Source organism: Hypanus sabinus, chromosome 4 (genome assembly GCF_030144855.1).
Source record: "Hypanus sabinus isolate sHypSab1 chromosome 4, sHypSab1.hap1, whole genome shotgun sequence".
Taxonomy (NCBI): domain Eukaryota; kingdom Metazoa; phylum Chordata; class Chondrichthyes; order Myliobatiformes; family Dasyatidae; genus Hypanus; species Hypanus sabinus.
The window spans coordinates 161014557-161040526 of NC_082709.1; the positions used below are offsets into that span (position 1 = coordinate 161014557).

General features: G+C 43.3%; 2 protein-coding genes across 8 annotated transcripts in view; one reads left to right on the forward strand and one right to left on the reverse strand.

The window, feature by feature from the left end:
• The window catches only part of cmss1 (cms1 ribosomal small subunit homolog), a 277146-nt gene that overhangs the window by 238986 nt on the left and 12190 nt on the right, over nt 1–25970 (reverse strand). The gene's annotated exons all lie outside the window — the stretch shown is intronic.
• Nucleotides 1–25970, forward strand: part of filip1l (filamin A interacting protein 1-like) — a 134522-nt gene that overhangs the window by 108013 nt on the left and 539 nt on the right. The gene's annotated exons all lie outside the window — the stretch shown is intronic.

Genomic DNA, 25970 nt, shown 5'->3' on the forward strand with positions numbered 1-25970 from the left:
GATTTATTGATCTTCACTGCAAAGGGATTTGAGTACAAAAGTAAATACATTTTACTCTAATTATATTGAGCCCTGGTTAGACTGCACCTGGAATGTGTGCACAGGTTGCCTTATCCATGAAAAGATGTATTTACAGTGACGAGAATACAACAAAGGTTCACCAATTGAAGTTAGGTAAAGTAGGCTGGCCAATAATCAAAGACATACAAGAATAAGAGATGATCTCACTGAATTGTAAAAATAATTCTTGCATGGCTAGACAGATGAAAGGCTGAGGTCTTTCCTGCCCGAGATATCTGTAAACAAAGGTAGCAGTCTCAAAAATAAAGCACCAGCCATTAAGAATCGAGTTAAAAATGAATTTCTTCAAGAACAAAGTCGCCTGCCTTTGGAATTCAATACGCAAAAGAAAGCAGGCACAAGGTTGATTTTTTTTTTGGCGTTAAGGGGATCAAGAGGTATGGGGTTTGTGCGGGTAAATGACACTAGGGTAAAAGATCGGCAATAATCTTTTTGAATGTGTAGCAGGAACAGTGGTTGAATATGCAAGAAAATAAAGACAGGAGTAGGCCACCAGGCCCTTCAAGCCTGTTCCACTGTTTAATGTCAAAAAAAAATTAGAGATGCAAATAAAATTCCTACAAACTGCAGAGACAGCAGAAGGCAGAAAACCAACAGGCATGCCAAAGTTTTTACAGTATCAAACCACATTGAGCTGAAAGGTGCTAGAAAATGCCTGTAGTTCTATGCTCAACATTTCAAAGTCCTGTGCAAACACATCCTGAACTCAAAGATCGAGCTCTGCTGGTAATTTCCTGGCAGAGCTTTAACATGGACTCCTTGTGGAATGAAATAACAAAGAATGAATTTGTTGCAATTCCTGAACATTTACACTCCATTAAACCAGCACTATATTAATCCAGGCAATGCAAAATACTAGAGGAACTCAGCAGGCCAGGCAGCATCTATGGAAAAGAGTACAGTCGACTTTCGGGCCAAGACCCTTCATCAGGACTAGAGCCCTGATGCTGCCTGGCCTGCTGAGCTCCTCCAGCATTTTGTGTGTGTTGCTTGGATTTCCAGCATCTGCAGATGTTCTCTTGCTTGTGACTATATTAGACTAGCAAAGGAACTGAAAGCCCAATTTTTGTATGGAGGGGAATAACTATTTCTTAAGACTTTTGTTCCAAGAAATATTACTAGGTGCTTTATTTATTCATTTTAAAATCCTTGTTTGACTGATTTTTTTAAATTACTTTTTGATACTTATGCATTCAGTTTCCATTATACCTGTGAAATTTGGCTTAGCTGGGGATGTGGCTTTGTCAGTTCAATTTTTACCTATCAAGTTGTGGGAGTAGCTTATTCTAGCCTAAAATTATACCAGTATACTTAACCTGGACCTCACCACATTGGTGGTTCAACAAATGTGTTGCAGTTTCCACCATGGCCTCACAAAATAGAATATACAGGTAGCTTGACATCTAGTAATTGTGTTTAATACATCTATCTACATAAGGCAGTCATGAGTGCATAATGTTGCGTTTTGCAATCTGGCATCTATCCCAGAATAACACTACCACGGCTGTTTTTTAAGATCACTTTATCTTCAATCTCTGTGCCTCATATTCATTTCATGTTGTTGAAGATGAAAATCAATTAAGCAATTGACAAATACATTTATAGTTGTAAAACCAAGAAAGTGGACAATCCTCTTCAACTTGGTACGATAATTTTACCAATCAGCAAGATTGCAAAATAAATATATAGACGGCTTGCACGGGCAAATCAATTCTCAGAGTGTTTGTCAGCAGGAGGACCCAGAAATACCAGCTAATCACGACATACAGTACATGTATGAAAGACTAGACTTCACTTCATCAAAAGACAGTATAGGTTGATTTAATGAAGGGAAAAAACATAGTAAATGAAAACAGACTAATTTGTCCAAATTGTGTAGATGCCAAGAATGAGAGATTTTAATTATGACAGAGGCAAAGAACACAAAAGCATGTTATATACATAATTGGTGTTAAACAGATAAGAAATGGGAGGTTAATTGGCTTCTGTAAATGGACCTTTGCATCCAATTTAGTGGTAAAACCTGGGGGTATTGACAGGAATGCAAGGAGAATAGAATATGATTAGTGAAATGTGTGCACAATATCTGGCACTGAAGGCCCAGTTCTGTGCCCTCTGAGTAAAAGAATGACTACAATCAAGACGACAGTTAACATGGAGCCAAACACCAATGTGGCTTATTCTTAATGCTGCAATTTTACAAACTGTACTTTGAAATGACAGGTTCAAACTTGCTCAAGATAATGAAGGACTGGCAGAGTTGTTGACTTTTGTATAAGACACCACACCAATCTTCATTCAGTTCAGGAGGACAAGAAATCCCAGTTGATATTTATGCCTTGGTCAACACTACCAACATTTGTTTCTGCATGCTACTGCCCCACTGAACTTGTATCTGCATACCTCGACTTAGTTTTATTCCCCCTGGTTCAGTTCCTTCCCAACTACATCCATGACACTTCACATGCTCTTGATCTTTTCAATGATTTCAAGTTCTCAGGCCCTGACTTCTTACAGATCACTTTCACTATGGATGTCCAGTCCCAATACACCTCCATCTCCTACCAGGAAGGCCTCAAAGTTCTCCATTTCTTTCTGGACAACAGACCAACCAGTTGCCCTCCAGCACCACTCTCCTCCATCTAGTGGAGATTGCCCTCTCTCTCAATTTCTCCTTCAGCTCCTCCCACTTCCTTCAAACAAAAGGTGTAGCCATGGGCACTCACATGGGTCTCAGCTATGCCTGCCTTTAAGTCGGCTACATACAACAGTCTACATTCCAAACCTACATTGGTATCACTCCCCAAGTTTTCTTACACTACATCAACACTGCATCGATGCCGCTTCCTGCACCCAAGTGGAACTCATCGACTTCATTAACTTTGCCTCTAACTTCCACCCTGCTCTCAAATTTACCTGGGTCCATTTCCAACACCTCCCTCCTCTTTCTCGATCTCTCCGTCTGTATCACTGGGGAGAGCTAATCTACTGAGGTTTATCGTAAACCCAGGGACTCTCACAGCTACCTGGACTATGCCTCTTCCCACCCTGTTACTTGTAGAAATGCCATTCCCTTCTCTCACTTCCTCTGTCTCCACCGCATACACTCCCAGGAAGAGGCTTTTCATTCCAGAACTAAGGAGATGTCCTCCTTCTTCAAAGAAAGGGGCTTACCTTCCTTCACCATCATCGCTGCCCTTAACAGCTTCTCTTCCATTTTGCACACAACTGCCCTCATCCCATCCTCCCACCACCCCACCAGGCATAGGGTTCTTCTTGTCCTTGTCTACCACCCCACCAACCCCCACATCCAGCACATAACTCTCCATTACTTCTGCCATCTCTAACTGGATCCTACCACCAAGAACACATGCTTCCCTCCCCTCAACTTTCTGCTTTCCACAAGGTTCACTCCCAATGTGACTTCCTTGTCCATTCATCCCTCCCACTGATCTCCCTCCTGGCACTTATCTTTGCAAGCCAAACAAGTGCCACACCTGCTCCTACATCTCCTCCCTTACTACCATTCAGGGCCCCTAACAATCCTTCCAGGTGAGGCGACACTTCATCTGTGAGTATGTTGAGGTCACCTACTATATCTGGTGCTCTCGGTATGGCCTCCTATATATCGGTGAGAACCAACGTAGACTGGGAGATGCTTCACTGAGCACCTATGGCTCTGTCCACCAGAGAAAGCAGGATCTCCCAGTGGCCACCCATTTTAATTCCACTTCCCATTCCAACATGTCAGTCCACGGCCTCCTCTGCTGTCACAATGAAGCCACATTCAGGAGCAAAACCTCATATTCTGTCTGGGAAGCCTCCAACCTGATGGCATGAACATTGACTTCTTGGTAATGCTCCCTCACCCCATTCCTATTCACCTCTCTCACCTTATCTCCTTACCTGTCCGCCAGCTCCCTTAGGTACTTCTACCTTTTTTCTTTCTGTCCTCTCCTATCAGATTCCCATGCTCAGCCCTGTATCTCTTTCAGCAATCAACTTCCCAGCTCTTCACCCCTTCCTCCTTCCCAGTTTCACCCATCACCTTGTATTTCTTCCTTCCCCCACCTCTTACTCTGACTCCTCATCTTTTCTTCTCCAGTTCTGATGAAGGGGCTCGGCCTGAAATGTTGACTGTACTGTTTTCCATAGATGCTGCCTGACCTCCTGAGATCCCCCAGCAGTGTGTGTGTGTGTGTGTGTGTCTGTGTGTGTGTGTGTGTGTGTGTGTGTCTGTGTGTGTGTGTGTGTGTGTGTGTCTGTGTGTGTGTGTGTGTCTGTGTCTGTGTGTGTGTGTCTGTGTGTCTGTGTGTGTGTGTGTGTGTCTGTGTGTCTGTGTGTGTGTGTGTCTGTGTGTCTGTGTGTCTGTGTCTGTGTGTGTGTGTGTGTGTGTGTCTGTGTCTGTGTGTGTGTGTCTGTGTGTGTGTGTGTCTGTGTGTGTGTGTGTGTCTGTGTCTGTGTGTGTGTCTGTGTCTGTGTGTGTGTGTCTGTGTGTCTGTGTGTGTGTGTGTGTGTGTCTGTGTGTGTGTCTGTGTGTGTGTGTGTGTGTGTGTGTGTGTGTCTGTGTGTGTGTGTGTCTGTGTGTGTGTGTGTGTCTGTGTGTGTCTGTGTGTGTGTGTGTGTGTGTGTGTCTGTGTGTGTGTGTGTCTGTGTGTGTGTGTGTGTGTGTGTGTGTGTCTGTGTGTGTCTGTGTGTGTGTGTGTGTGTGTGTCTGTGTGTGTCTGTGTGTGTGTGTGTGTGTGTGTGTGTGTGTGTGTGTGTGTGTGTGTGTGTGTGTGTGTGTGTGTGTTGCTTGGATTTCCAGCATCTGCAGATTTTCTTGTTTGTGATCGGACTATCAACATTAGGCTAGCTTGTCATTTACTTCATTCTGCCTGTTGAATCTTGCTGTGCTACTCCATAAAAACAATCCTTCAAAGTAATTCACCTGTGATGAAATACTTCGAAAAGAGTGCCACGGTACTGTATTGGTTAGTGCAATACTATTACAGCTCAGGGCGTCAGATCTCAGAGTTCAATCCTGGCATTCTCTATTCTCAGTATGTCCTCCCTATGGAACGCACAGGTTTTCTCCAGTTTCCTCCCACAATCCAAAGATGGACCGGGTAGATGAACTCATCATTCTAATTCCCCATGATTAAGTTAGGGTTAAATTGGGGTATTCAGCGGTTGCTGGGTGGTTGGCTCGAAGGGCCAGAAGGGCCTTTTCAATGCCATATCTCTAAATAAATAAATGAACCTCGCTTAATTAGGTGAAATACAGCCATTTGTGTGTTTACTATAACCTCTGCTATAAACACAGATGTACAATGTGAAAATGTAACTCTAAAAAAACCATGCTAAAAAGCTACAATGCTGTAGAGACTTGTTTCCTAACAAATACCTGAGAAACAAATGCATAATATGAACAGAAATATTTATCTGCACTACAAAGCATTACTGAGGATATGCTATCAACTGATCAAACCATGCTAGCACTGAAGATTGGCTGCTGATTACAGTTGTTCAACTGCAGCCCATTTTTGTGCTTCAGAGCACATACATTCTAATGAGGACAACATTTAACATACTGCAGATTCTGGTTAATTGAGTTAATCAAGGCAGCATCTTATTTGGGATAACTCTTAAAAGAACAAAATCTGATCAAGATAATAGCTGGGATTGCCTTTGTTTATATGGGACGTTATGCCGCTTAATTGAAATAAGAGACTGTGCCAAACAGTTTCTAACTACCATCAGTTGCGTGCGCTGTTAGACACTACACCATGCTTGGAGCATACAGTTTTTAAATAGCTTCAGTTGTATGTGCTTGTGTTCAAAAAGTAGTGATTTTTGTCACTAACAGTTGCCAAGAAATAAGCAATAAGACAATTCAGAACTGCTTTGCTCACTGTGGTTTCAAGCATTCAGGCTTGGAGATGGAGATGGCAAGAGGTAATGACCAGGAGTGAAAATGAAATGATTTCACAACTTCAACAAGCTAAAAACTACGAAGAATTTGATAGCATCTACAATCATCTTGAATGTTATTATGGAAATGAAGATTATGAGGATGCAATCATCAAAAGCATTGGACAAAGACACTAGATGTCTGATTTTGTACTATCGGTTTCAAAGGAACATGGCAGACGAATTCCCCCGTCAATAACTATTAGGAACTAATACACAGTTTTATAGTACTGTAGTGGTATTTGGGAATGTTCCAATTTGTTCTGTATTTCATTTCAAAACATAATTTGTTACTCATTTAACTCCTTCCATAAAAATTCAGCTAATTGGGGCAGCTGTTTAATTGGGCCAAAATGTACTAGTCCCAGTATGGCCCAATTAACCAGAATCCACTGTATATACATTTTTATGTTACCATATTATTATTCTTTTTTTTACTTTTTATGACCAAAACAGCATCTTGTAAAAACATCTCATTGCAGAACTTTTAAGTCTGCTGCATCTCCAAATTAAACAGTGAAATCTAGCAGGGAAAATACATAAAGTCAAACTAAAGAAAACCTGATAACAATATAGAACATAGAATACAATAGCACAGTACTTTAATTACTAAATCATTAGATTATTTCAAAATCAAAGAAAAAGTCAGTTTTTGCATCTTCCCTGCAGTCAGTGCTAGAATACGAGCAAGGAGGATGATCAACTGGTCAATGAATAATTTTTAAATTGATTCAAACTCATCTTTCTGACTGGTTTTACATAATGAGGTATTCTGTAACCCAAAGAAAGCAGATCATATGATGTACCATGATATATTTTGAGTCATAAGGATCTGAAATATCCGAAGTTAAAATCTCCATATACCACAGTCACCATTGTTCCTCATAGTGGAGATACAAGGGATAAAATCAGTCACAGTTCCAATTCTCAATTTCCATTCTTTTCCCCCTGGTGAAAATCTATCTTTGGAGATCAGGATCAACATGAAGAACAAATATTGGGCAAAGAACCCTGGAGCTGCCCCCATCTAGTGATTTTGCCCACAAACCTATTTTAGAAGATGTGAAATTTTGAACTGGAAATGTGAATTATGGAACTACTGCACAAAAATATGGCAACATTGATGAAGCTTCATGAACTGAAATACCGTTCCAACTATAAAATCAGGATTCAACATATACCTATATTTCCATCTGGTAGCAATCTTGTAGTCACAATTAAAATCTCTCAAACTTGACACCTGCTCAATCTGGCCAATTAGCTTGTTCTTATTTACTGTTTCTTCCCTTCATAAAATCAACCTATATTGTCTTCTGGTCAAGTGAAGTCCAGTCTTATTAAGTGGTACTTGTGGGTCCTCCTGCTAACAAAATTGATTTGCCCATCCAAGCAGTCTATTTATAGTTTGCAGTCTTACTGATCGGTAAAATTATCATACTGTGGTGACCCATTTCCTGGCACATCCGAACCGGCTCACAATTAGATAGCCTACGGGGGTTTGCGAGCACAGAGCTTTGGAGCCTCTGCGCCACGGGGGGCAGGTTGAGGGAGGCTTAAAAGTGAAGCTGAGGATTTCGAATAAAGTTTTTTTTCCTTCGACTGCAGTTACCGACTCCGTGTCGTAATTTTAGCACTGCGTGTAGCACACCGCTACAATTGGTGACCCGACGGTCCAAACGATTTTTGGACCAGAAATGACCGACGCCGCCTCTGTTCATGCGGTTTCATTGAAACTGCCAGGTTTCTGGACACAGCGACCGAACCTATGGTTCCAGCAAGCCGAAGCCCAATTCCACGTTGGCCAGATCACCTCAGAAGACACCCGCTACTACTACGTGGTGAGCTCCCTCGACCAGGACACAGCGGCCCACGTCGCGGAGTTCGTACAGTCGCCCCCGGCAGACGGCAAGTACACGGAATTCAAAGCCCTGCTCCTCAGGACTTTCGGACTCTCACGGCGCGAGCGCGCTGCCCGTTTACTGCACCTGGATGGCTTGGGCGACAGACCTCCTTCGGCTTTAATGAATGAGATGTTGTCTCTGGCCGACGGACACACACCCTGCCTCATTTTTGAGCAGGCATTCCTGGAGCAGCTGCCCTAGGACATACGCCTGCTGCTGTCCGATGCGGATTTCAGTGACCCCGGAAGGTGGCAGCCCGGGCGGACTTGCTGTGGAACGCCAAAAAGGTGAGCGGGGCGTCCATCGCACAGATCACCCAGCCACGCTCCCAGCAGCAAACCAGTCCAGGCCCGGCCGCAGAGCCCGCCAACCCCTGGCCCAATGAACACTGGTGCTTCTACCACCAGGGGTGGGGCGCAGAAGCCCGCCGTTGTTGCCCACCCTGCAAGTTTCCAGGAAACGCCAGGGCCAGCTGCCGCTGATGGCTACGGCGACTGGCCATCAGGATAGCCTCCTGTATGTGTGGGACAGAAGGTCGGGACGCCGGTTTTTGGTCGACACTGATGCCGAGATCAGCGTTTTACCTCCGACGAGTTACGACACCCGCAGCAGGGCACCGGAGCCCCCCCTGAGGGCCGTGAATGGCAGCACACTAAGGACCTATGGCACCCGTCAGGTGCAGCTACAGTTCGGCTCCAGCCAGTTCACGTGGGACTTTACACTGGCCGCCGTAGCCCAACCGCTTCTGGGTGCGGATTTTTTGCGGGCTCACAGCCTACTGGTCGACCTGCCCAGGAAGAGACTGGTACACGCAGAGACCTTTCAGACGTTCTCCCTGGGTGCAGCCCAGTTGCCAGCCCCACACCTCGGCTCCATCACGCTGTCCGACAACAACTTCACCAGGGTCCTGGCGGATTTCCCATCGGTTCTGGCACCGTAGTTCACAGCAGCCATGCCCCGACACGGCGTACAGCACCACATCCCGACCCAGGGACCACCCCTCCACGCCCACGCTCAGCGGCTTCCCCCAGACAAGCTCCGACTGGCGAAGGAGGAGTTCCAGAGGATGGAGGAATTGGGGATCATCCGGCGGTCCGACAGCCCATGGGCCCCCCCCCCCCCCGCACATGGTGCCCAAAGCGACGGGAGGCTGGAGAACGTGCGGCGACTACCGCAGGCTGAACAAGGCTACCACACCGGACCGCTACCCTGTGCTGCACATTCAGGACTTTGCAGCAAACCTGCACGGCGCACGGATCTTCTCCAAGGTCGACCTCGTCCGAGGGTACCATCAAATCCCAATGCATCCTGACGACATCCCCAAAACGGCTCTCATCACCCCGTTTGGCCTTTTCGAGTTCCTCCGCATGCCATTCGGCCTGAAGAATGCCGCACAGACGTTCCAGCTGTTAACGGACGCGGTGGGACGGGACCTGGACTTCGCGTTCATCTATTTGGACGACATCCTCATAGCCAGTAGCAGTCGTCAGGAGCATCTGTCCCACCTCCGTCAACTCTGCGCCCGACTGAGTGAGTACGGTCTTACAATCAACCCCGCCAAATGCCAGTTCGGACTCGATACCATTGACTTCCTGGGCCACAGGATTACTAAAGACGGGGCAACCCCTCTGCCCGCTAAGGTAGATGCGGTCCGCCACTTCCCCCAACCCACCACGATCAAAGGCCTTCAGGAATTCGTAGGTATGGTCAATTTCTACCACCACTTCCTCCCTTACAGCTGCCTGGATCATGCGCCCCCTGTTCACCCTGATGTCGGGTCCGAGCAAGGACATTACCTGGGACGGGGAGTCCGCCGCCGCTTTCGTTCAAATGAAGGAAGCTTTGGCGAACGCCGCAATGCTAATACATCCCAGAATGGACGCCCCTACTGCCCTCACAGTGGACGCATCTAACACAGCAGTCGGTGGGGTGCTGGAGCAACTCATCGCAGGTTGCTGGCAACCCCTGGCGTTTTTCAGCAAACACCTGCGGCCACCCGAGCTCAAGTATTGTGCTTTCGACCGGGAACTGTTGGCGCTCTACCTGGCAATCCGGCATTTCAGGTACTTCCTAGAAGGTCGGCCCTTCACTGCGTTCACGGACCACAAACCGCTTACCTTTGCGTTTACGAAAGCGTCCGACCCCTGGTCGTCCCGCCAGCAACGCCACCTGTCCTACATCTCTGAATACACGACGGATGTCCGGCACGTCTCGGGTAAGGACAATGTCGTGGTGGATGCGCTCTCTCGCCTGACCGTTAATGCCCTTTCCCAAGGGGTAGACTTTGAGGTACTGGCAGAGGCACAGCAGGCAGATGAGGAGATTCCGAGTTACAAACCGCAGTCTCCGGTTTGCAGCTCCAGGACCTCCCCGTAGGCCTGGGTGAGAGGACCCTATGTGACGTAGCCACCGGCCAGCCCCATCCCATCGTCCCGACAGCCTGGCAGCGCCGTGTTTTCGACTCCATTCATAACTTGGCGCATCCCTCCATCCGGACGACTGTCCGGATGGTTTCCAGCAGGTTCGTTTGGCACGGACTCCGCAAACAGGTCAGTGAATGGGCCAAAACGCGCATGCACTGCCAGATGGCCAAGGTGAAGCGGCACACCAAAGCCTTACCGCAGCAGTTCCATCCCGCCCACCGGCGTTTCGACCACATTCATGTGGATATCGTGGGCCCACTGCCAGTGTCGCGCGGAGCGCGGCACCTCTTGACTATCGTAGACCGGTTCACAAGATGGCCAGAGGCGGTCCCGCTCACCGACACCACCTTCGAATCTTGCGCCTGGGCACTGTTTGCCACCTAGGTATCTCGCTTTGGTGTACCGGCCCACATTACCTCCGACAGAGGCGCCCAGTTCACCTCCAGCCTGTGGTCAGCTATGGCCAGCCTTTTGGGAACTCAGCTGCACCACACAACTGCCTACCACCCACAGTCGAACGGGCTAGTGGAGCGTTTCCACCGTCACCTGAAGTCGGCCCTCATGGCCCGCCTGCGAGGAGCCAACTGGGCGGACGAGCTTCCCTGGGTCCTACTCGGCATCCGCACAGCACCCAAGGACGACCTGCACGCCTCGTCGGCCGAGTTGGTATACGGCGCGCCCCTGGTCGTCCCCGGGGAGTTCCTACCAGCCCCACGGGGGCAAGAGGAAGATCCCGCAGCAGTCCTGGGCAGACTACGCGAGAAGCTCGGTAACCTGGCCCCCATACCCACTTCACAGCACGGGCGGAACCCGACCTGCGTACCCAAAGACCTGCAGAACTGTAAGTTTGTGTTTGTACGAAGGGGCGGGCATCGGCCGCTGCTTCAGCGGCCATATGAGGGGCCGTTTATGGTGCTCCGGAACAACGGGTCCACGCTCGTGCTGGACGTTGGGGGGAAAGAGGAGGTTTTCACGGTGGACCAACTCAAACCGGCCCAATGTAGACCTGGCGCAACTGGCCGAGTTTCTGGCACCTCGGCGCAGAGGCCGACCTCCCAAGCAGGTTCCGGCCCAGACTGTGGACATTGGGGGGTGTATCGCCGGTTCTGGGGGGGGTTATGTGGCAACCCATTTCCTGGCACATCCGAACTGGCTCACAATTAGATAGCCTACGGGGGTTTGCGAGCACAGAGCTTTGGAGCCTCTGCGCCACGGGGGGCAGGTTGAGGGAGGCTTAAAAGTGAGGCTGAGGATTTCGAATAAAGTTTTTTCCTTCGACTGCAGTTACCGACTCTGTGTCGTAATTTTAGCGCTGCATGTAGCACACTGCTACAATACCATGTTGAAGATGATCGTTCATTTTCTTGGTTTTATAACTATAAATATACTTGTCAATTGTTTAATTGATAGATATCTTTAGCAACATAGATTGACTACGAGGCACAGGGATCCAAGGTAAAGTGATCTTAAAAAAAAACAGCCTTGGTAGCGTTATTTTGGGATAGATGCCAAAAGGAGCACATCGTACTGTATTGAGGAAGCAGAGGGACTGAGGAGAATGGGAAAAGAAGTGGCTGATAGAGAATAGCATAGGAAAGTATATGGTCATGTGCTTTGATAGAAGGAATAAAGTCAAAGAGTATTTTATAACCAGGGAGAAAAGACAGGAATCAAAAGTGCAAGATTTCCTAAAGGTTACATGCAAGTTGAGTTCATAAGAATTAGGAGCAGAATTGGGCCATTTGGCCCATCACGTCTGCTCCTCCATTCCATCATGGCTGATTTATTATCCCTCTCAACCCCATTCTCTTGCCTTCTCCCTGTAACCTTTGACGTTCTGACTAATCAAGAACCTATATAAAACTATATTTAAACTCCACATTAAATATACCGAACGACTCGGCCTCTGGAGCCGTCGGTGGCAATGAATTCCACAGATCAGTACCATCTGGCTAAAGAAATTCCTCTTCATCTCTGTTTTAAATGGACAGCCCTCTTTTCTGAGGCTGTACCCTCTGGTCTTACCTACTATAGCAAACATCCTCTCCACATTCACTATATCTAGGCCTTTTCATATTTGACAGTTTTCAATAAGATCCCCCCCCCCCCACTCTTCTGAACCCCAGTGAGCACAGGCCCAGAGACATCAAGCCCTCCTCACATGTTAAATCTGTCATTCCTGGTATTATTCTCATGAACCTCCTCTGGACTCTGTCCAATACCAGCACATCCTTTCTTAGTTAAGGGGCCCAACTCTGCTCACAATATTCCAAGTGTGGTCTGACCAAAGATTTATAGAGCATTACATCCTTGCTTTTCTATTCTAGTTCTCTCAAAATGAATGCTAACTTTTAATTAGCCTTCCTTACCACCAACTTGACCTGCAAGTTAATCTTTTAGGGAATCTTATATAAGGATTCCCAAGATCCCTTGCACATCGGATATTTTAATTTTCTCACTGTTTAGAAAATAATCCTTGCCTTTATTCCTTCTATCAAAGTGTATGACCTTACACTATATTCTATCTGCTACTTCCTTGCCCATTCTACAAAACTGCTTCTGCAGACTCCCTGGTTCCTCAACACTACTTGCCCCTGCACCTATCCACAAACTTGGCCACAAAGCCATCAATTTCATCATCCAGCAAATGTAAAGCTCGCATTCATTTCAAGACAACTAGAATACGAAAGCAAGGATGAGGCTTTATAAGTCATTGGTCAGACTGTTCTTGGGGTATTGTAAACAGTTTTTGGCCCCTTATCAAAGAAAGAATACACTGGCATTAGTGAGGGTCCAGAGGAAGTTCATGAAAATTATTCTGGGAATCAAAGAGTTAACATATGAGAAGTGTTTGATGGGCCTGGGCCTGTAGTTTGCTGGAGTTTATAGAACGGGGGGGGAGGAGGAAATCGCACAGAAACCTATCAAATACTGAAAGGCCTAGATAGAGTAGATGTGGAGAAAGTATTTCCTGTAGTGGGGAAGTCTGGGGCCAGAAGCACAGCCTCAGAATAGAAGGACGTCCCTTTAGAACAAAGATGAGGATGCAATTATTTAGACAGAGCATGATGAATCTGTGGCATTCATTGTCACATACAGCTGTTGAAGACAAGTCATTGGGTATATTTAAAGCAAGGTTCTTAGCTAGTAAAGCTATCAAAGGCTATGTGCAGAAGGTAGTAGAAGGAGGTTAAGAGGAATAATAAGTCAGACATGATCAAGTAGCAGGGCAGGCTCAATGTGCTGAATGGCCTAATTCTGCTCCTATGTCTTATGCTCTTACTGCCTGAAAAGTATAATGCCATAGAAGGTTCGATGCAGCAGTAAATATATTTCACGGAGCTTTTATATTTCACTATTTCAAGATCTTACACAGATTTAACAAAAGTAGTCCATAAAGAGCTCTAACAATAGTGTTAAAGAAACATATAAAACGTGATATTTCTATGTCTACAACTTAAACAATTATTATTCCAGTTATTCAGGAAAGCTAAAATAACAGACAGAGGATGTTATTCAAGTAGGTTAAGCTTTCAACAACTAACACAGCCAAAAGTAATTTCCAAGGGAGCATTTTATTTCACAAAAAGTACCAGTTTTCAGTGAGACTGGAAACTTCTGATTCATTTTTAAATCTGCCAACTTCAAATTCAATTGAGCCAATTGCCACCCAATGAGTCTCCTCTTAATCTTCAACAAAGTGATGGAAAGCGTTCCTCAGAACAGCATCCCTCCTTCCATCACGAGGTCAGAAGGGAAACATAATGGGGAATTTCATCACTCAAAGGGGGGTGAGAGTGTGGAACAAGCTGTCAGCGAAAGTGGTGGATGCGGGTTCTATTTCAGCATTTAAGAAAAATTTAGATAAGCATATGGATGGGAGGGGTATGAAGAGCTCTGATCCATGTGCAAGTTGATGTGACTAGGCAGATTAATAGTTTGACGTGGACTAGAAGGGCTAAAGGGCCTGTTACTGCACTGTAATGTCTATGACTCCATGACAAAGCTGCCTATATCCCATCCACCCTACCCACCGATTTGCTTCATCAACAACACATTGTTACTACAGTGTGCATTGTTCCTTTCTGTGCCTTGGGGCACATCGGGTGGCAACCATGCCATTTCTCCAGCATTTGTCTGTTTTTTAATTAGGCCAGGTTGCTAGCTTGACACTCTGAGGAGCTCAAAGGAAACATCGGGGGAATGGTAATTTTAAAGTTCTATCGGAGTCCGCACAGTGTGAAGTGTCATGTCACCAATTTCTCTGTATAATCCAGCTGTGGTTTTATTTATCTACTTTACTCACTTAATATGACACAGATCCATGCTATTCCTCTTGCCCCACTCCCTCTTATTTCACTGTAGCCCTAAAACTTAGTCTATCACACATGCCCATCAATGCACCTTTAACTCTTGCAACAAGGAAAGGTGATTTTGTAGTAACAAGTTAACCTCCCTACCACCTTTAGCATGTGGGAAGAAACCCAAACACCTGGGAGGAAAAAACAGGCCAGAAAGCTGTAAAGCAACAGCATCTGGTAACACATTCCTGTGTCATCCACAATTCAATCAGATCATGACTAGTCTACTCTCATCTTCCTTAATAGACTTGCCTAACAAAATGCTGAAAAGTTGTATAAACTTTCAAATGCTCAAAGTCTATGAAGCATGCTCCAATTTTGCACTATCTTCCAAACTTACAAATTTTATTCCTGACAGTCGAGTTCCAATTTTAAGAGTATGCTTTCATGTTCCAGAATTACCCCATGAGAGGAAATAGTTGCTCTGTATCTATCCTGTTAAATCTCTATAATCATTTTAAATATCTGATTAGACCTCCATGAACCTTGAAACTCTAAAGTATACATGCTAAGTTTATGAAACCAATGCTTAACTGTTAAAAACCTGGTTTAATTTTGGTAAATCTTCAGCTTTATGGAACAGATCATAAAAGTATGCAGATTAAAAGATCATTTTTCATAAGATTATGGACTAAATGAAATTTTTATAGTGGTAGCCAACCTTTCTGTCTCTTTTCTTTAAATTACTCTCCTCATCAAATGGGAATACAAAACATTTGCCAGCGCTCATGCACAATACCTCATCATTATTCTTCTCTCTGTTTCACTTTCTAATACAATAATATTAAAGGTGACCCTCACACTACATTTTGGGTGATGGAAATCCACAACCACTAAAAAATATGGGACTCATAATAAATTTTGCTCTTATGAAACTTATGTGAAAAAGAAAACAAATAAATAAAGTTTTTTTATACACACACACAGAAAGCTGATGGCGTAGCTTTGCATTACACAAAGTGTAAACATAAGACTATTTTTTGGAACACACCCATCCTCCATAATGCAGAGGCCACCTGTGTTTTCATGACACAATGTGCATTTACTGGATCAAAAGCAAATTAATTTGGGAGGAATTTGTGACAGCCACACAATATTACAGGTGCTAAGACAATATGACTTAGGTCCCAGAAGGTTGATTTGCAGGTTGCCTGTGGTGAAAAAGGCATATGCAATGTTGCCATTTACTTCAAGATGAATAGAATATAAAAGCAAGGAGATAATGCTGGGACTTTATAAGACACTAGTGAAGCCACATTTGGCATATGGTCAACAGTTTCAGGCCCCAAAGGATGTAATATCATCAGAGAGAGTCCCAAGGACATTCACGAAGATGATTCCGGGAATATAGGGGTTAATATATGAGGAGTGTTTGGTAGCTTTGGTCATGTACTAACTGGAATTTAGAAGAAAGTGCAGGGAGGGGGATCTCATTGAAATCTACCAAATGTTGAAAGGGCTAGATAGGGTGGATGTGGAGAGGATGTTTCCTCTGGTGGGGGTATCAAGAATTTGAGGATACATCATCAAAATTAGAGGCAATCTTTTAAAACAGAGGTAAAGAGGAACTTCCTTTATCCAAAACGTCATGAATCTGTGGAATGCTCTGCCACAGACTGTGGTGGATGCCAAGTCCATGGGTATATTTAAGGTGGATGTTGATAGTTTCCTGATTGGTCAGGCATCAGAGGATGTGGCGAGAAGGCGAGTGTATGGGATTGAGTGAGATCCAGGATCAGCCATGATGGAATGGCAGAGCAGACTCGATGGGCTGAATAGCCTAATTCTGTTCCTATGCCCTATGGTTAGGTATCTTTGCAAATATAGTAAAATCACATTAATTAGCCATGCAAAAGAGTATCAGGAAATGCAATTAAAAAAAAGTTGTTGCAGGTAGTTAGACAATTACTCTTACCTCAAATGTTCAGGTAGTGATTTATGAAATTTGTAAAGGCGAATTTCCCCAACCCAACAGCCATATCACAGGGGTCACCCGTAAATAGCCTCTTGAATCCAAATAATTCAAGTTTGTTTAATGTCATTTCCAGTACACAAATATAAAGGATTACGAAATAATTGTTACTCCTGAATTGTTGCAGCACAATAAATACAATAAGATAAAGAACACAATAATAAAAGAACAATAAATATAAATACATAAGATAGCTCGATCACGAAAAGGAGAAAATCTGCAGATGTCATAACTCCAAGCAACACTCACAAAATGCTGGAGGAACAAAGCAGGCCTGGCAGCATTTATGGAAAAGAGTACAATCAATATTTCAGGTCGAGACATCGACTGCACTCTTCTCTATAGATGCCATCTGGCCTGCTGAGATCCCCCAGCATTTTAAGTGTGCTGCTTACATAATATAGCTTATCTACATAGATTGACTTCATGTCCGTTAGGGACAGGCGTGTCTGTATATAAGGTGACGCTGACAGAGAGTGATAAAGCAGTGATGGTGGGGGGTGGGGGAGGTGAGGTGGGTTAGTGGGTGGAGGCATTGATCAGCTTTACTGCTTGGGGAAAGTAACTACTTTTGAGTCTGGTGGTCCTGGTGTGGATGCTTTGTAGCCTCCTCCCTGATGGGAGTGAGACCAACAGTCCAAGAGCAAGGTGAAAGAGTTGCTTTCATGATGTTGCTGTTCTTTTTCTGACACCTTTCTGCATACATATCCTTACTGGTGCGTAGGCTGGCACTGATGATGTATTGGGGCAGTTGTGACTATCCAATTCAGAGCCTTCCTGTCTGCTGCACTGCAGATTCTGTACCATGCATTGATGTAGCATATTAGGATGCTCTCTACTGTGCATCTGCAGGGCAAAAGACACAAGCATTTATGTGCATAATCCAGCTCTGTTTGGCTTTCTCAGAAAGTAAACTCGTGAGCTTTCTTGATTGTGTAGAATGTGTTCAGGGACCATAAGAGGTTGTGCAAAATGTGCACTCCTGGGAGTTTGGAACTGCTTGCAGTTTCAGCTACTGTGCTGCCGATGTAACCAGGGGCATGAGGGGCACGAGTGGTAAGCGTTCTTCTGAAATCGATTACCATCTCCTTTGACTCGTTGACATTGAGAAAGGGGTTACTTGCCTGGAACCAAGCATCAAGCTCTTCCATCTCTAAACAACACCCTTAATAATGGCAGCTTTAACATATTTTATCAATGAACTGAATTCAACAGCTGTCTTTTTTGATGGCATTCCTTTTAATTTGTACATGTTACGTTACGGAGATAAAATCAGAAAATATTTCAATTAGTGACCTGTCTTTCTTCACAATGATTTCATGAAGAGGAAAAAACTCCAAGTTGAGAAATGAATCTGTCTGTATAAAGTTTACATATAGATCCAGCTGTGACACATCAAACAAAAATTAAGTATTTAATAGGTTTCTAATTATGATGTCGTTTGACTTTGTGGTTATTTCTCCAGGGCACAACTGTAACAGTTCTGGTACAGTACATGTAATTCAAGAGAGACCGAGACTTCAGTAAAATGATGTCACAGTCTCAGAATTTCTTTTACCCTTTCTTCACCCATTTTAAGATTATGTCGATTATAATCTAGTTACATGAACTTCATGCAACTTAGATTTAAATCTCTAATGTTAACTAGACCTTTCATCAAGTTATTCATTTATTGTTAAAAATCTTCATTCTTCATGCAAGTTAGAAGCCAATGTTGTACACAACAATAATTCATGTACTCTGTGAAAAAAAAATTGAATTGTTCTAGAAATAGAAGTTATCAAAGAAATATCTTGATGGATGCAATATTGCATTTAACACACAAATTTTTGAAAAAATACAAGCAATACGTGCAAATAATTTCTAGATACCAATTCAAAGTAACTGATAATATCTTTAGAGCCACTTCTTTGGCCTGTTAACACAGATGTATCACAATGCTAATATCTTCTGAGCAGAGCATGAAAACATTTGCTGCACAGTAACTGATCGATTTGGAGTTGGATTCAAAACTATTACTAGGAAAGGTTAAGCAGCAGAATTGAGAACATGTCAAATTTACCTAAAAGGAAAGCAACAGTAAAGAATACTCACACAGTCGGGGCTTTGGGCTTAATGCTCAGCTTCCAACCGAAAACAATTCTAAAATTTAATGCATCATAGCCCTAAAAACAGTAAGTGTGATAAGGCAGAGAATAAATGGCTTAGTCCACTGTTGAAATTGCTCATTTCACCTTCTAAGTCAGTATCTTTCAGAAAAATTGAAGTGTAACAAATCATTGCATCTAGTCACAATAGCATATTACACTTTTATTTTTCCAGAATAGGAGACACTGCATTAATTTGTTCTGGTATTACAGAACAATCATTTCAGTGCATTCTACTGTAAAAAAAATGAATTCTGAGGAGGTGTTAATTCCAAAGATTGTCCCTTACTCTGCTCATAAGTGAAAGTAATTTCAGGAATCTGTGTATCAGCTGAAACATCCTGCACTAATTCAAATCATGCCTCCACGTCTTAAATGGATAGATGACTGGAGAAATGTCACAGAAGGAAGTGAATGGATTAAAGCAGGGAGTCAAAACGAACTGACAGGCACATATACACGAACGTACACAACTAGATGACAAACATTTCCAGTTACTCGACATGGGAAGAGTACCACAGCTAGATTGTGACCATTAATTTACACATTATCCTCTCTCTTACAGAAGGCAACATGCTGTCAGCTGTTCCCTGCAGCAATACACTGACTGGGCAACAAGTTGTGGGTTTACTTTCTATTTCAACAACACAATGAAAAAGTACGGGGAACATGGGGTCAGCCTCCAGAGCACAAAATACTGCAACAATTAAGATAAATGTTCATCCATTACGTATAGCAATCTTCCATCCACACTGTAAAAAATATCTGACACTAAAAACACACACACAATGCCGAGGGAACTCAGCAGGCCAGGCATCATCTGTGGAAAAGAGTATACTCAATGTTTCGGGCCGAGACCCTTCGACAAGACTGGAGAAAAAATGCTGAGGAGTAGGTTTAAAAGGTTCGGGAGGGGAGAAAGAAACACAAGGTGATAGGTGAAACCTGAAGTGGGAGGGATGAAGTAAAGAGCTGGGAAGTTGATTGGTGAAAGAGATACAGGGCTGGAGAAGTGGAGTCTGACAGAAGAGGACAGAGGCCATGGAAGAAAGAAAAGGGGGAAGGGGGCACCATAGGGAGGTGATGGGCAAGCAAGGAGACAAGGGAAGAGAGGGAAAAGGGAATGGGGATGGTGAGGGGAGTTGGGGCATTATAGGAAGTTCGAGAAATCGATGTTCATGCCATCCGGTTGGAGGCTACCCAGATGGAATATAAGGTGGTGTTCCTCTAACCCAAGTGTGACTTCATCACGACAGTGGAGGAGGTTATGAATAGATATATCGGAATGGGAAGTGGAATTAAAATGCGTGGCCACTGGCAATCTACGTCGGGTCTCACCAATATACAGGAGTCCACACCAGGAGCACCGGACACAGTATATGACCCCAACTAACTCACAGGTAAAGTGTGGGCTCACCTGGAAGGACTGTTTTGGGGCCCTGAATGTCACAGTACTCTTTTCCATAGATGCTGCCTGGCTGCTGAGTTCCTCCAGCATTTTGTGTGTGTTGCTTGGATGCCAGCATCCAAGATTTCCTTGTTTTTGATTTGATACTGAACCACAGCTGTCAAATCACAAGTTTCTTTTAAATCAAATCAATACTGCGTATTCAGAAACCGCAGGTGCTGGAATCTGGAGCAAAAAAACATATGGGCAGTTGACATTTCCACTTAAGAGCATGTTGACTCTGCATTTCCCTCTATAGATGCTGCCAGGCCTGCTGTGTTCCTGTTTGTTTTTTGATCAATACTGTGTGTGTGTGTATATATATATATATATATATATATATATCTATATCTATATATATATCTATATATTTGAGCAACATTACTCCCAGATACCCAAACACCAATTGCAAAAGATACATACACGGGAACCAGATAAAATTAGCTGGTCACATGGCTCAACTAAATGTCGAAAGTTACGCGTGAGGTTCCTAATGTTAATAGAGCTGACCAACAGCATATCTGATGCAGGATCTGTGGACTACCTAGAAAACTTCAAATTGTTTCTTCAGATCAGAAGTATGCATGGCAAAATGGGGAAACTCCTTACAAGGGCATCAGTGTTGATGCAACCAGTCAATATACTCTCCACCACACATCTATAGAAGTTTGTCAAAGTTTTTAAATAGCACTATTTGTATAGGTTTGTGTTCAAAAAATAGTGATTTTTGACAATAATGGCTGTGATTGAAAATCAAAATGATTTAACTACATCTGCAGGTTAGGAAGCTGAAGAATTTGTAGTTATCAACATAGCATTGTATCAAGGCAGTCCATTATGTGCTCTAGGTGTCTGTGGTAATTTTGCTTATTTACAGTCAATGGAAAGAACACAGCAGTGTGCTGGTTGTCCGTCATATCTGATGATGACGGCGAAACCTGTGCAGGAGTTTCTAAAGTGGAAAAGCTGTTGAATTGGGACAGCCCCACTCTCTCAACTTTGGAAGTCCTGATCCAGTGGTACAAGTAGTCATCACAAACTGGGGTCTTCCTTGGTTGCAGTGGATAACCATGATGTCTTCTGTGCCTTATCCTACCCTTTGCTCTTCACAAAGTATTGCAGAACAGCCTTCTTGACCATTGGATCTCATTGTCAATAGCATCCACCCAGTCTGCCGGAGCTAACTTCACACGTTGGGACAGACATGTCCCTATTTCACTGGGGTTTGAGGCCCACCAGCCACTCTCACCTGGTTTAGACAGTCTGCCAAAGCTGTTTAAACGGCTAACCTGAGCTGAGTGTCCAGTAGGGACCAAAGGTGAGCAAGCTGCCCCAGAACAATATGATAAGCCCCTTCACCAGGTGTTACCCCTGGTGACAGCCCATAAATAGCAGCGTACACTGGATAAATTCCTCTGTCAATTCTGTAGTAGCATTGGTAGTGTTCTAACTTTTTTCTGTATTTCATTTAAACACATAATTTTTTACTCAAATAAGTGGTAATTTACCTTTTTTTAAAAAAAATACCTTTTTAACTATTTCCATGGAACCTCAGCTAATTGGGGCAGCCGTTCAATTGAGCCAAAATATACTGGTTGTAACGTGTCTCAACTAACTGGAATCCACTGTACTGAAGTTTGCTTTTGAATCACAAAACAGTTACATGGCTTTGGCTTCTAGATTATGCCTTCTTGTAATAAAAGGAAGCAGAACAGTTTGAAGAAATTTTCAAAGCAAATCATGGAGTGACAATACAACAGGCTCTTTGGTGTTGAGTGAGTTGCAGATTTACCAGTGTCTTTGGAACTTCTCTCAAGGGCAAGCAGAAAGCATTTTACAGAGTCTACACGGAACTTTAACTTAGAATCACTGTGCAAAATAAAGCTGTGTCACAAATGTAGTTCATGCAGCTTCCAAAAGGATGCTACAGAGAAAATAATTAAGTGACTTGGTTTAAATTAAATCAAATGAATGGGTTAACATTCAATTTCATCTCATTTTGACTCAGTGGGAAGTCAAAGTCAATAGATGACTTTGAAAGTATTATTTTGAGATGGTCATGACCAAGTATACAGTTACATCTCTTTTCACCCCAAGACCAAAGTATGCCTGTGACCTGCAGCATTCAGGTACAAACCATCTGTGTAAGAGGCAAGAAAATGAGTAGGATCTTCTTATTGACTTTGCCCTCATTACAGAGTGTGGTGCGTGGCCAAGTGGTTAAGGCGTTGGACTAGCAATCCTTGAGCAAGGCACTTAACACACACTGCTCCAGTCCACCCAGATGAAAATGGGTACTGGCAAAATGCTGGGGGTTACCCTCATGATAGACTGGCCCCCTATCTGGGGTGGGGGGGTGGAGGGAGGTGTTGTACTCTCAGTCGCTTCACGCCACAGAAACTGGCATAAGCACCGGTCTGATGTGCCTTGGTTTCAGACTTTAACTGATTCATTACAGAGGGTGTAGCAGCTATCAACAGAGAAAGACATTCTATCAGAAGAATGTGTCACAGCAACCTCTGAGCATTCTTGTGAACCTCATCTGGACCATCTGGAATGCCAGCTCATCCTTTCTTAGATAATGGGCCCCAAAACTGCTCACAATACCCCATATGTCAAATGAATAATGCCTTATAAAGCCTCAGCATTACACTCTTGCTCTTATATACTAAACCCCTTGAAATGAGTACTAACGTTGCATTTGCCTTCCTTACCACCAACTCATCCAGCAAGTTCACTTTTAGGGAATCCTGCTTGAGGAATCCCAAGCCCTCTTGAGCCTCTGGTTTTGAATTTTCTCTCCATTTAGAAAATAGTCCATGCCGTCATTCCTCCTACCAAAGTGCATGACCCCACACTTTCCTGCACTATATTCCATCTGCCACTTCTTTGCTCATTCTCCCAGTCAGTATTGCCGTAGACTCCCTGCTTCAACACAACATACCCCTTCACCAATCTTCATATCATCTGCAACTTGGCCACAAAACTATCAATTCTACTATCCAAATCATTGGCATATAATGTGAAAAGAAGCAGTCCCAAAATCGACAACCGTAGAATACCACTAGTCACCAGCACCAGCTAGTATTTTCCTGCAACATCATGGGCTCTTATCTCATTAAGCAACCTCACGTATGGTACCTTGTCAAAGGCCTTCTGAAAGTCCAAGTAAACAACATCCACTGACTCTTGTCCGTTACTTCCTCAAAGAATTCCAACAAATTTATCAGGCAAGAGTTTCCCCTATGGAGACCATGCTGATTTTAGCCTATTTTAGCATTTGCATCCGAGTATCCCAAAACCTCATCCTCAATAATGGACTCCAACATCTTCCCAACCGCTGAGTTTCAGCGGTCTGGCCTATAATTTCCTTTCTTCTGCCTCCCCCTCTTCTGAAAGAGTGCAGTTTTCCCGTCCCCCAGAACCATTCTGGTATCTAGTGATTCTTGAAAGATCTACAATCCTTGTCCTAGCACAGCATCTGAAATATCATGGGCATGCCAGTGTGACTCAAGGTTAGGAGCTAACCAGGCTTCCTTAGTGCAGGGGGTTAACCACACGGATTTCTTGCTGGTGGCCATGCACTATTATCACATGCATAGAGTGAGAGGATCTACTGTTTGATAAAGAGCTCTGAATTCATATATGGAAGCTTGGACTTTCTGAACGTTTGGAGGCAAACGTGTTCATCTACATTGCCAGAGACAAATTCTTCTTTTTGAGTGGAGTGCCAATAAAAAGTACTATGAAAATCCAGAAGAGTGGTTAGTAAACAACAGATTTGTAGATTTGTTCTCAGTTGCATCTATTGAACTATACATAATGGTAATTTGTTTGGGTTTTTTGTCACTGCGGGAGTTCAGGTTTGTCTTTATTCACATATGCAGCAAAAGGTTAGTAAATAGAGGCTTCATTTCAGAATTGTTACGAATGTACCTCAACCACTGTGGTTCCAAACTCCTGCTTATCTTTCTCAAACGAGTTCTGCACAAACTGAATCCCAATCTCTTCCAATTCCTTCCCCAGCTAAATTCCTGGCAACCTGCGATAATTTTACATAGCACAAGTGAAAGGTTTCCCTTTCCCATTCAGACACAATACTTTTTAATTTATTGAGATACAACACATAATAGACCCTTCTGTCCTATCAAGCCATGCTGCCCAGCAACCCCCGATTTAACACTAGCCCAACCATGGGACAATTTATAATGACCAATTAACCTCCCAAGCAGTACATCTTAAGACTGTGGGAGGAAAATGGAGCACCTGGAAAAAACCCACGCAGTCATGAGGGGAACATATTATAACATTAACAACAAGCTTTCCCCTTCGACTTAGACTTCCATCTCTAACTTATTGGTTGGCAAATGATACACCAGATGATGACGTTTCAGTGGAAAATAAAAAATAAAAATTCTAAAAAGGCATCACTCATAATATTACCAAACTTCACTGATAGTAAGCCAAGGTATGAAATGTAAACTCGTCGGGTTACTATTGCTCCATTTCTTTACTTTTCTTGGTAACACCAAGTTAATGATATTAGTATTTATAACAAAATCAGTTCTGCTTTATTGATAATGCTACATCTTACAGATAGTTGTGATGAAATTTCTTGCAATTATATCAAGCTAGAAATATAGGTTCACAGTATGCTCTAAAGACATAGTTCCCAACTGATAAGGCAGGAGCAGTAGCAACAGAATATAAAGTTCAAAGTAAATTTATTATCAAAGAACATATATGTCACCATATACAACTCTGAGATGCATTTTCTTGTGGGCATACCTAATAAATTTAATAATCATAATAGAATCAATGAACGATCTCAACTAATTAGGGTGGACAACTAGTATGTAAGATGACAGACTATGTAAGTACAAAAGTAAACAAAAAAAGTAATAAATAAATAATAAATAGTGAGAACATATGATGAAAAGTCCTTGAAAGTGAGCTCTTAGGTTGTGGAAACAGTTAAGTGTTGCGGCAAGTGAAGATTAGCAAAGTTATCCCCTCCCGTTCTGGAGCTTCTTGTACCTTCTTCCTGATGGCAGCAGCGAGAAGAGAGCATGGCCTTGGAGCTGGGGGTCTTGGATGATGGTCGCTGCTTTCCTGCAACAACACTCCATGTATATATGCTTAATGGTGGGGAGAGCTTTATTTGTGATGGATTACCTGGTATAACAACCTTTTATTTAAAAGTAAGAATACAAACCGCAAATAGTGGAACCCTGATTATTTCACTGGAAAGAAGATAGAAGGGTAGCAGCAAGGTGCTTTAGTAATGGCTGAAAAGTAATGTAGATTTCTTTCACTAATTAACAATAATCAGCTCGTGGCGTAAACACGTTTTGATTGTGCTTCCACATTACGATCGTTGTTAACTTATGGATATTGTCATTTCAAGTGAATAAACACAAAATGATATTCATTATGCACCATTCTCTGATAAATGCATGTAAGCACATATATATTCTCTATAGCAAGGCAAGTAATGAGAGAAGAAATAGCTCAAGATTTCCATTTAAAAAATAATAAAAATATAAAGATACAGAAAAATTCAACAATTAATTCAATGGAATTGGTTACACGAAGCAAGTCCCTTTCCGTCCTCAGCACTGTGTTCAAAAGTCGTATCATTAGAGCTGTAGATTTTCTATGTAGAAAAAGTTTTAACATCTTAAAG